Source organism: Melospiza georgiana, chromosome 1, assembly GCF_028018845.1.
Source record: "Melospiza georgiana isolate bMelGeo1 chromosome 1, bMelGeo1.pri, whole genome shotgun sequence".
NCBI classification, from domain to species: domain Eukaryota; kingdom Metazoa; phylum Chordata; class Aves; order Passeriformes; family Passerellidae; genus Melospiza; species Melospiza georgiana.
This window is the reverse complement of record NC_080430.1, coordinates 30,329,480-30,340,282: the sequence shown is the minus strand read 5'-3', so window position 1 is coordinate 30,340,282 and position 10,803 is coordinate 30,329,480.

Below are 10,803 nucleotides of genomic sequence, written 5' to 3'. Positions count from 1 at the left end.
AACTGTAAAAGAAAAACATCTGTCTGGAAAGGGTTGTGTATTGAGACATAGGACTTTCTTTGAAGAAGATAAAAGGGCAGTGCTCAGTTATGATTTCTGTAGAGAAGCATAATGAGTCAAATAACCACAGTGCATTTTGTAGCTGGAGGGAAGGGTGGGGATGTGTGTGGGGAGGGGAGAAGACAAAAAGACATCTTCTGTCTGAGTCTGGCATCTATGAGAAACAAGAAGTTCCCTTCCTGGATAAGTTTCTCTTCTTAATAACTTCCTAAACTCCCAAGGTATACTTTTTATTTTGCTCCTTAACTAAGGAAGTAGAAGCCAAGAATTGAGAAAAATAATTGCTCAACCTCACAAAAGAGAGACTCTGTCTGGTTTAGAGAGGGGTCAGATTAGTCTGTGAAAGCAGAAACTTGGTACTTATGAAATTTAAATGTCAGCATAAGCACTTAGTTTATTTGAAAACATGTGGACACTGGATACATATGTTTGGTTTTGTTTATCAAAACTTATGGAATTTTTCTCACCATTGATCTGGAGTCGGTGCAACTTTACTTCAGTGTGGGTTGGGGCAACCATGGGCTCCCCAGCCTGGTCCAGATGAACTGCAGGCATGTTGAGATAGACAGTGTCAATCACTCCCACTCGCTGTGTGCAGCTTCAGGAATTATCTTTATGAGGAATCACTCTTCTAGCTCACAGCCTGAGTTTAGTTCTGTCTTGCTATAGTTACACTTACCTGTGTTAAATTTATCTGTGGTGGAGGGGATTCCTCCAGCCCAGCTCCTTCATTTCCTGTACAGGCACTAGATAGAAGGATAAATATTTGGAGACTGGGAGAGGAAAATCCACTCCATTTACCCTAGATGGTTTCCATCTCTTTGGATGCACAGGCTATTTATAAAATCTTTTACAGTTAATTTTGGACAGAAATTTAGTTCTTCTACTGAGAGTATAAGGAACTGAAAAAAATGTTAGAAAAATCAATCTTTTCATGGGTCAACTGACCTAGGTTTCTTTTGACATATTCCAACATGACTCAGTAAATGGGAAATATTTCTTAGACCTCAAATACTTTGGATCATCTGGGGTACTGCTGCTGATAGAAATAAAGACAGAATCTACAGCATAAACAGGAATTAATTTTTTCACTAGGGTTCTGCTCTGTGAAGATTTAGGAGGAAACTGTAGCACATGGAAGAATTGTCTGTATTTGGGAGAAGACAGCTCAGCAGACCATGAAAAGCACCCAGTGAAGCCACATTGTAATCTCTAGACTGGCTGAAGCCTATGAGAAGTGTAAATCTATCCTGAATAGATGGTGGTATATATTAGGAACCAGGGAAATATATTCAGTTGACCACAGCCTTTCTTACTCAACCTTTGAGCCAACACAACTGCACTTACATCAGTAACTTCAAGCTCAGAAATGTCTGGCCCTTTACCAATAATTATGGGCTTCAGTCTTCCAAAAGATTATGGAGGTTTTATTATAAGTCTGATACTACAAAAATCAAATTTGTCAAGAACCTTGTATTAAGTCAAGCTTAGACTCAATCTCGGTCTAAGTAGGCCACTAGATTCTCATATTCTTATGTTAAAATTTCCTAATTGTTACTTTCAATACGATGAACTGGATGTGGATTACATTGTGCTTTTCACTGTACAATCTCAACATTCAAATACATATTTACAGGTGGGAAAAAATGTTGGAAGTTTTGGGTTTCATTTTTCACCTCTGCAGAGAGATTTATTGACCACTATTCAAGGTAATAGCTACAAAAAAAGAAGCTATTTAGCTCCATTAAAGACTTAAAAAGCTTTGATTTACTTAAAAACACTGATTTCCAAGTAGGCAGGATGTATGTACAATTTCATGAGACAGGAAGAGAGTAATAGTTAAGAACATTGTGTCCTTGCTTTGAAAGCTTTTGCTGGAAGCTAAGTTTTATGATTTAATTCAACTTAGAAAGAAAAAGTATGGACTGACCCAACAAGATCTTTCACAGTTGAATATGCTTCTATAATTTAAAACATACACCAGAAAATACAAACATTTTTTAAAAAGTAGTGGTAGTGTTGTTCCCAAGATAATAGCCTACACATTAACCTAAACCTTTATTCTGCTCTAAGATGGCAGCCAGAACCAGTTTAAATTTGTTAATTTTCTTTTAACCAGAGACAAACATTTCACAAAGCATTTGCTAGAGCACAGATGATAAAAAATACATAAATCAGCCTAACATGCAGCACAGTGCTTCCCTTCTGAGGAAATTTCTCTCAGTAGAAATGCAAGCATTAATACAGAGCACATAATGTTGTGAGTCAATAAAGCCACACTTCATTTTCATCACACCCATTACCCTGTCACTTTGTCATAAACTGTCCTACACAATCCTAATGTTTTTTTCCTTTAGCATTTTCTTAGTGTAACTCCAGTGCACTATAAGCTCGAGAGTGTTGAAATGTATGCAACAATCATCCCAGAGACCTGGCTAGATCATAACACCTGACCATTGCTAATTCAAGGCAATCATTTCATGGTAGAAATCAAAACTACAGCAAATACAATTCTTAATAAATATAAACATTGTTATACATATATGAATCTAGAGATTCCCAGATGGCAAACCTGCAGGATCAATTTCTTCACTTGCTTTGCCAAAATTTGCTCAGACTCTCCCTGGTCCTGCCTGTTCAATGTGCGCAGTTTGTCATATAGAACAGAATAAACAAAGAAAATGGAGATTAAATCTTCTGACACCAGTGGCCCTGGTCTCTGTCTGGTTCCATCTGGTGTGACAAAGCATCAGTACCTTGACCTAGTCCTAATCACTGAACTCTTACAGGAACTCAGAATCAAAGCAGAACAAACTTTATGTGTACCTTTATAGTAAACATTTCTATTCGTGTGATTCAGTCCATTCAAAACTGACAATCTGAACTCTGATATTGCTTATGAAACTTCTGTTTAAAATAATTTCAGTGCTGATACTGATGATAATGAACCCATATATATACATGTATACATACACTCACTCTACCTAGACAATTTTATTTTTCTCTTTAACAGTCTGATATTTCTTACTCTTACTTGTGTCATCCTGTTTTAAAATTGAGGGAGCTCCGAGTTTCTCAGATTAGCATAGCTTATCAGTTTATTTTTATTTGCTATCAAAATGCACATATTTATTTACAGTAAAAGCTACTGCAGTTCATTTTCCAGCATAAGATGTAGTACAGTGTGTGCTCAAAGAGAGTGAGTTCTTGTAAATTTTGCGAGAGAAGTCCAGAACTCCCTGAACTCTGCTGAACTTAGTGGTTTTGCTGCTGGCCACAAAGATGTTGTCCTTCTACCCTCATCCTCTCATGTTCTACAAAGAACCTGAACAGTTGTTAACTCTGGCATTAGCCAAAAGAAACAATAAATGCTGGTTGTTAAAATTTCCTGTTTTCATGGTCTTAGGAGGTCTAATGGCAATCAGACCTTACCACACACTTGTGAATGCTGTGAAGTGTTCACCTTCATCCATCATTTTAAAATTGTCATAGTTTTAGAGTCTAGAAATAAAAGCCAAAAAACAGAAGCAGAACTCTATTAGTGATTCACTGGTGATTCAGAGTGTCTCAATTATTCCCTATTTCTCACCAAGGGAACTTGACACCCACTTCCTATCACATCATTGTTACAACAATGAGCATCAAGCCACAATATTGTTTTGTTGTCATTTTTGGTTGCTAAATGCCAGCTTCTAAAGAAAAACCCGTAAAAAATAGGTTTTCTTACTATCTTCATTAGGTTTTATGTCTTAAGCCTATCAGTGGCCAGCTAGAAAGCACACAGGAAGAGAAAAATAAGATCTCTGGATCTGCAGCTTCCAATCTGTATTCTGGATACTTTTAAATTGGTTCATCTCAGTCATTTGAACCTTGGTACACTCCGAAACTTGAATTGCGTAAGGAGGTTTATGGGGTGTTACTGAAATGTTTTCTTGACTTTGGAAACCATCTCAACAAGCAATAAGCTAGAATTGGAGATACTTGAAAGTGTTTTTCTGGTTTGTAAAAATGTTCTTTGGTTGGTTTGGTTGGTTTGGTTTTGATTCTTTGTGGATTTGGTGTGGGGCTTTTTTCTTTGTATTTTCAATGTGTTTTACATTCAAGATAGATTAAATGGGTCTTTTTCAATATTTTCAATGAACTGCAAACTTCCCTTATCTTATTCACTGTCAGTGAGACTGGCATTCTTATCACCAGATATGCCTGCTCTGAGGACAGGGAAATGAAATGACACCCAATACATTTTAATTGAACTTTTTCAGGCTTGAACAATAGACCTCCAAAGAAGACAACTTAATGAAGATTTTATGTATGTAAAGATAATTCATACTTGACCTATATTTTCTGACCTTAAACCAGTTAATCTAAAATTTTAGGGAATTTTTTTTCTGTCCCTCATATCCTCAGTAGAAATGCTTTACAAAGCCCCATATACACTTCAGACATGCCTGTGGAATCACTCAGTAACCTCCTTCACCTTCCTCAGACAGCTCTCTTTCTATCACTGTAGAAGAAAAAAAAAGTTTGTAGAACATAATTTTTTTTGATAAACATTAAAATAATGCTAATAAATAATAAAATAAACAACAAAAATTTAAAAATAAAATATTTTAGGTATCATAATATTTACCTTATCATAGTATTGCAAGGTTTCTTTGGAAGTTTGCCTGTCAGAATCCTGTTCTCACTGGGGCCTAAGATTTGCAAATTGCTGGAAGGACCTGCATTGGGATAATTTCTTTGTTGCACAGAGAAAATTCATCTCTTTTGTTATTAACATAGAATGAATCCAAGAAAAGCATAGAAGAGCAAGAAAGCTCCATACCCTGCTAAGAAGGGTATTATTCCAAACTAAGAGTTTAGAAATTCTGAAAGTCCATACATTTCTTTAATTCTGAGTGACCTGAGACAAAAACCTTTGTTTCAAGCCTGCGAGAAAAGTGATAAAAATCTGCATCTTCAAGCAACAGAGTAAATCCTATTCCCCAGGCTAATCTGTGCCCTGTGGCATTCTTTCACTAGAAATGCATCTTCTCAATATTTTCTTTAATTTCTCTTTGCCAAACCAGAAGTTTTTGGGTTTTACTATGCTGTGTTTTGGCAGAAAGAAATCTTGGCAAACCTGGTTCAGTGTTGAGCATGGTGGCCTTGGTCCATGAAAGTACTTGCATTCTTAGCTCTAAACAAAGACTTACATCTTATTCTTTCAGCTACTTGAAATTATGTAATATTCCTTTAACATCAGAGACATAATGAGATAGGAACCTAACAAGAACATATTCTAGGGCAAACATACTATGATTCAAAATAGCCGTGTTCTAGGGACTCATTAAAGTTATAGTGTTTTGGTTTAATTTGTCAAAACCAATTAGAAAACAACTGGGAAAATATTTTTTGAACTTTCTGTTTATAGTTTGTTTAACTCTTTAAGAATTAAAAGAAGAAAATTGCAGTACAAAAGTCTGGAGATGGAATATAACTCCATTTTATATGTTTCTTTTTAATACCATAATGTACAGTACTGTATGGTTTTGCAATATGAAAACTAAATATATCTAACTGTACTAGTATTTAGAAAACTTATTTGCATTTTATTAAGAAGCTGTACATATTTGTAACTGTTAGATATATGAAAATAAAAATATGAGGGCCGTGCAAAGACCAGAGATGTTTATTTCTGTCTCATCAAAGTTGTGCAAATAAGTTATTTGTAGTCATATACATGTCCTTATGTATATCTATACAGGGAAATAGAAGAAATTTCAACAAAATGTTTCAAGGCTTCTCTTGCTTCCAGTGTTTCTCACCCAAGAAAATAAGTATGTACTACATTTTTTGGTGTTTAAGTACATTTCAGATAAAAAGGCATACAATCATAAATAATAAAGTCATAGGTAAGCAGATGACAAGATGATAACCAAAAGCAGAGATAACAAAGAAAATTCCTTGTAAACCTAGCATTTGTTATAAGATGCTCTGCAATATGAAAAAAAAATTAGATTATCTGTTTACACCCTTCAGGGCCCAATATAGTCTATTTCTGGGGCCAGAAGATGTTTTTACTGACTTTTTCATGGAATACATAGCTGTCTGGGGCCAGGGACTGAAGCTGGGGTCCACTCCCAAGGTGCTGATGCAGAACACCTCACTCCCCACAGCCTACAGCACACACCAGGGCATTCCTCTAACCTGTCAGGAAGCTGAGGCAGAGAGAGGCAATTTGCCCATCCCCAAAGCAGACTAAAGGATCTGTGGCAAGAATGCAGAGCCAGTGGCTCTCAGCCAGCTTTTGGCTGCCACATCCAGGAGCCTGGGGCCTCAGCTGGGTGGATGCTGGCAACCAGAGGAGCGTGCTACACATTGGCCATGGCTTGGTGTGAGAGACCAGGTTGGAGCAGAGTCACAAGTCTTTAGTGCCTTGGAGAGAAACGCAGGAAGGAAATGCAGACTTCAAAGCCCCATTATATTGCCCAACAAGCAAAAAGGAACCTAATTATAGCTGAGAATGTGGCCAGCAGGGTCAGTGGTCCAGCTGGAAGCCAAGCTCTGTTTGCTTCATGTTAAAGGTCCCTTGAAGTTCCTGTTGTGTCAAATGTCAAGCATATTTTGAGTTTTAACTAGTTCACATGAAATCAACAATGAAAATCTTACTGACTTCAGCGAGACCAGAATTTGACAGTAATCCACGACCTGAGAACATTTCTCACAGTAGATAAGGATTCCATTTGATATCAGGTTACTTGCAAACTTTTTTCATTGATGTCTTCTGAAGGAAGATATTTGTACCCACAAAAAATAAAGGATATTACTTTAGAGAAAATAGACCACACTCTTTTGAGTCTTCTCAATAATATTTTCATGCCCAGAAGGGAGGCTGAACAGTGCATCTCTGTTGTGAAACTTCCCTTCAGTTGCCACTAGAAAGAATGCCGTGGGGATTTTTCCACGTTCAAAGCATCAGGTTGTGTAAGCTCAATTTAAAACCATCAAAGAATGTGTTTCTTTTAGGCTGAGTAAGGCAAAAGATTTCTGTGTTTGGGAGGATTTATAGATACAGCGTTACAATGTGGCATTTGTTTTAAAGCAGTAAAATGATGAAATGTTTGAGAGGCTTTAGCCATGTGATTATTATGTGTCATAATTTTACCAAAATATCCTTCCCCATATCTAAATTTTTGGGGGGTCAGGATGGATAAAGAATATTAAAATTTTGGTAAGTAAGTTTTCTGTCCTATCGAAATACCTGGTGGCTGCAATGAGATGTTGCAGTTTTGCTACACCTTTCAAGAAAAAAGTCTCACGTGGTTTTTTTCTTGAAAGACTAGCTCTATCTTTTGTCCCTTGGCACCTTCTCAAATCCTCATTGTCAGGAACATTTACATTCAGGTTCTTCTTATATAGACCTATCAATTCAACAACAATCTGCACCACCCCTGAAAACAGGAGGGCTGATGCTCTCCTGCATGCCCACTGTAGTCTGGGACTAGATCAGGGATTTGGACTGCCTGAAAAGTGATCTGGTGAAAGCAAAGACAGAACAAATCCAGCAGCCTGCACTGTGGCTGGGTGAAAGCAGCTGCACAGCTGCAGTTGTGGCAGTGCCAGTGTCCATGGAAATCTAGGGTGGCCTTGGAACTTTTGTAGTATATTCTGAGGTCCAGGCTCCCACCTGGCCAGAAAACATCTCTGACTTCAGCAGGAGCCCCAGTGAAAGAGTTTAGTGGATTCCTGGGTAGATGGCCATCCACCTCAGCCTGAAACCAAATAATATTGTTGTAGAAGGCATTCATATTTCTGCCTGCTACAGATCTCCGCTTTTACACATGTCAGAAATGTTTGCTAACTTTGAAATATTTCAGACAATGGTGGATAACACCATTTTATTCTCCTGATCTATTTTCACCCCAAAAGGAAAAGAAAAGAAAAACAAAACAATAGTCAGATATTTTCAGGGTTTCCCAGGTAAAATTATATTCGTACATAATCACAGTGGAAATCAATTTTTTTCCTTTGGTTACTAAATTCATGCTTTGAACTCCAAGTGTTGGTATGCACTTAAGTCAGAAAAATATCAAAAGTTCAGTGCTCGAAGGCATGTCTCCCTTTTTAGGCAGTGCTCAGGTCTTGAACTTTGGAAGGAAAAAATCTCTGTTTTTCTAATACTACTTTGACTACATCTGCAGCTGTCAGGAGATCTATATCCAATAGCCCAAAAGGCATCTTTTGAGATGAGTAAGATTCAATTTTTAACGTGCAAGAATTAGCTTAGTGTGTTTTGTTAATAAGACTCCATACACTTTTCCCTTTTCTCTTACATTACCAAAAAGAATGTCAGCACTATCTACGACATCATTTCTGACACAGCAAATGAGTTCTTGTTACAGAACTTTGTGTGGAACAAATTTTTTGTACTTCTTTACTCTCTTATGCCAGAGCTCACTAAAATAATTCAAAAACACTCATTAATGCACAATGTACTGGAACAAAGAGATATTTTAAGGGCTGATTTACTCAATACTAAATAATTTTTAAAAGTTAAAAAAATTGCTTAATGTTTTGATTCAAGCATTATTTTCTTCTGGATGTGGCTGAGATCACTGCTTTTGTAAAAATGTATTGTGTTTTCTGTATACTACACTTACTTATTCTAGAAGACAGCTATAAGCAGCCACTGCTTTGCTTTCAAATCATGCTTTTCTCTATTTTTTCTGACTTTTTTAAAGTAAAAAAATGTGTTATCAAGGTTCAGCTATCACAAGGGCTGAATACATGAATGTTGTACTTTATCTGAAAAAGGTTTCCTCCAAGAATAAAAAGTCTCAGCACTATGGTAGTAAGGGAGTGGGTTAAATCATTCTGGGATAAAAATACTGTTCACAGAGGGTCACTGTCAAACATTTTGCAGTCATTTATTTTTTCCTGATGTTACCCTTCTTTATGTTAAACTAATAAAATGCCTATTTGGTGGCGACACACGATCTCAGTGTGATGTAGCTGCATACAGACCAGCTGCTCTGCTTGCTAACAGAATTGTGTGAATGTGGCCTGGCCGCACGCAGTCACTGTTGAATGATTGGAGATTCTGATAGAGTAGGATCTGATTAATTCTTTTTAACAGAAACCTTTACTTTCAGTTACAAATCTTAGAAAAAATAAGGGTTTATCAGTAATGAAATTTCCCACCAGTAAGATTATTATCTTTCCAGAAATATTTAGATTTTTTAATTTCATTTTTTTATTTTGATATAATACCTTTAAGTGCAATATAAACTTACATTCATCTTTTAAAAATATGTGAAACTACACCATAAGTTGCTTTTTACATTTCAATCATCTTTGCAAAATCTAAAGATTGTTCTAACAGAAATAAAACACAGAACTGAAAAGCACATGTAATCTTTATTTCTTAAAGGTCTTAAATAAATATCTTGTTTGCATTGTGAGAACTAGAAGTAGAGATATAGTCCATCTTGAGTTGTAGCAAAAAATAAAAGGGAATTTTATCATCAGTTAACACAAGAAGAGTCATGGCACTGCTTTTCTTAAATTAATGGATCTGGATTGAATCACAAGACCAAGAGAATAGGAAAGGTTGGTAAGGTCTGGTGGTGCTAAAGGACTTCAAGAAAAAGCACCATCAAATACAGCTTTAAGCTGTCCCTTGTAAAAGAGCACTTATTTCAGCTAACCCTTCAGTCAAATAAATTTTCAAACTAATATGTCAGAGCTTTAAACAAACCTCGCTGAACTGTGCAGAAATATCCTTTCTGGTTATGACCAAGGATGTTGGAGCTGGCTTGAGCAGCACTAGTCAGGGAATGACTTTCCCCTCTCCATCCTAAACCCACACCCACCAGGCAGCCCCAGAAACCACAATCCACTGAATCTAACTCTCTCTTTGTAGGATGATTTTAAGTTGAAAGGGTGTAACTGCAATTGTAGTGAAATCTTCAGTGCACACTGGGATGGTTCCTTCCCACATGGCAGACCATTTTCACTCTTGTATCCATATTATGAATGTATTCTTTTTGTTCTGAAAATGATGGCTTCCCTAAAAAAGGTAAATGAGCAAATTGTTCTACAATGACTGACCTACATCAGGCAATACAAATAAGGTCTTTTCACATCAAAGACCTGAAGTCCTTTTTAAATTGCTGTGCTAAAGAAATTAGATTTATATGTATCTCATGTTCCTCAGCCTTCTAACTGAATTAGTAATTGAGAACAATCTTCCCATCTCACTCAAGTGAAACTATCTTGGGTAACACTGCCCTAGTGTACAGCTGTATTTAGGTTAGGTAGTGGCTGAATATTTTTTCAGGGTAACTAAATCCCTATAGCCAGCAGACATTAATGTGGGATTTAAGAAAGATTAAACTTCTAGGATCCTGCCAAAAGCAATAATTAAAGTAACTATGATCTGCTTATATAAACAACTGTCATTTAATTTTAACTGGGACTTTTGCCTTTTAGTAGTGTCAAACAAAATAATCTTCCAGGGGACTTGACTTTCAAGATGTTCCCTTCAGTAATTCTACCTTTTATAAGATAAAAGATGTCTTGTTAATACAGTACATAACTTTCATTCTCTACTCATACTAAGAGTACAAAAAGTATAAACTCTTGAGAATTAATTACTGAGTTAATGATAAATCAAGTTTTGAACTAATAAAACCCAGAATTTGCCATGAAGCAAAAGACTTTTGATGTAATGAAAACATTGGAAACATAAGAAGTAAAATG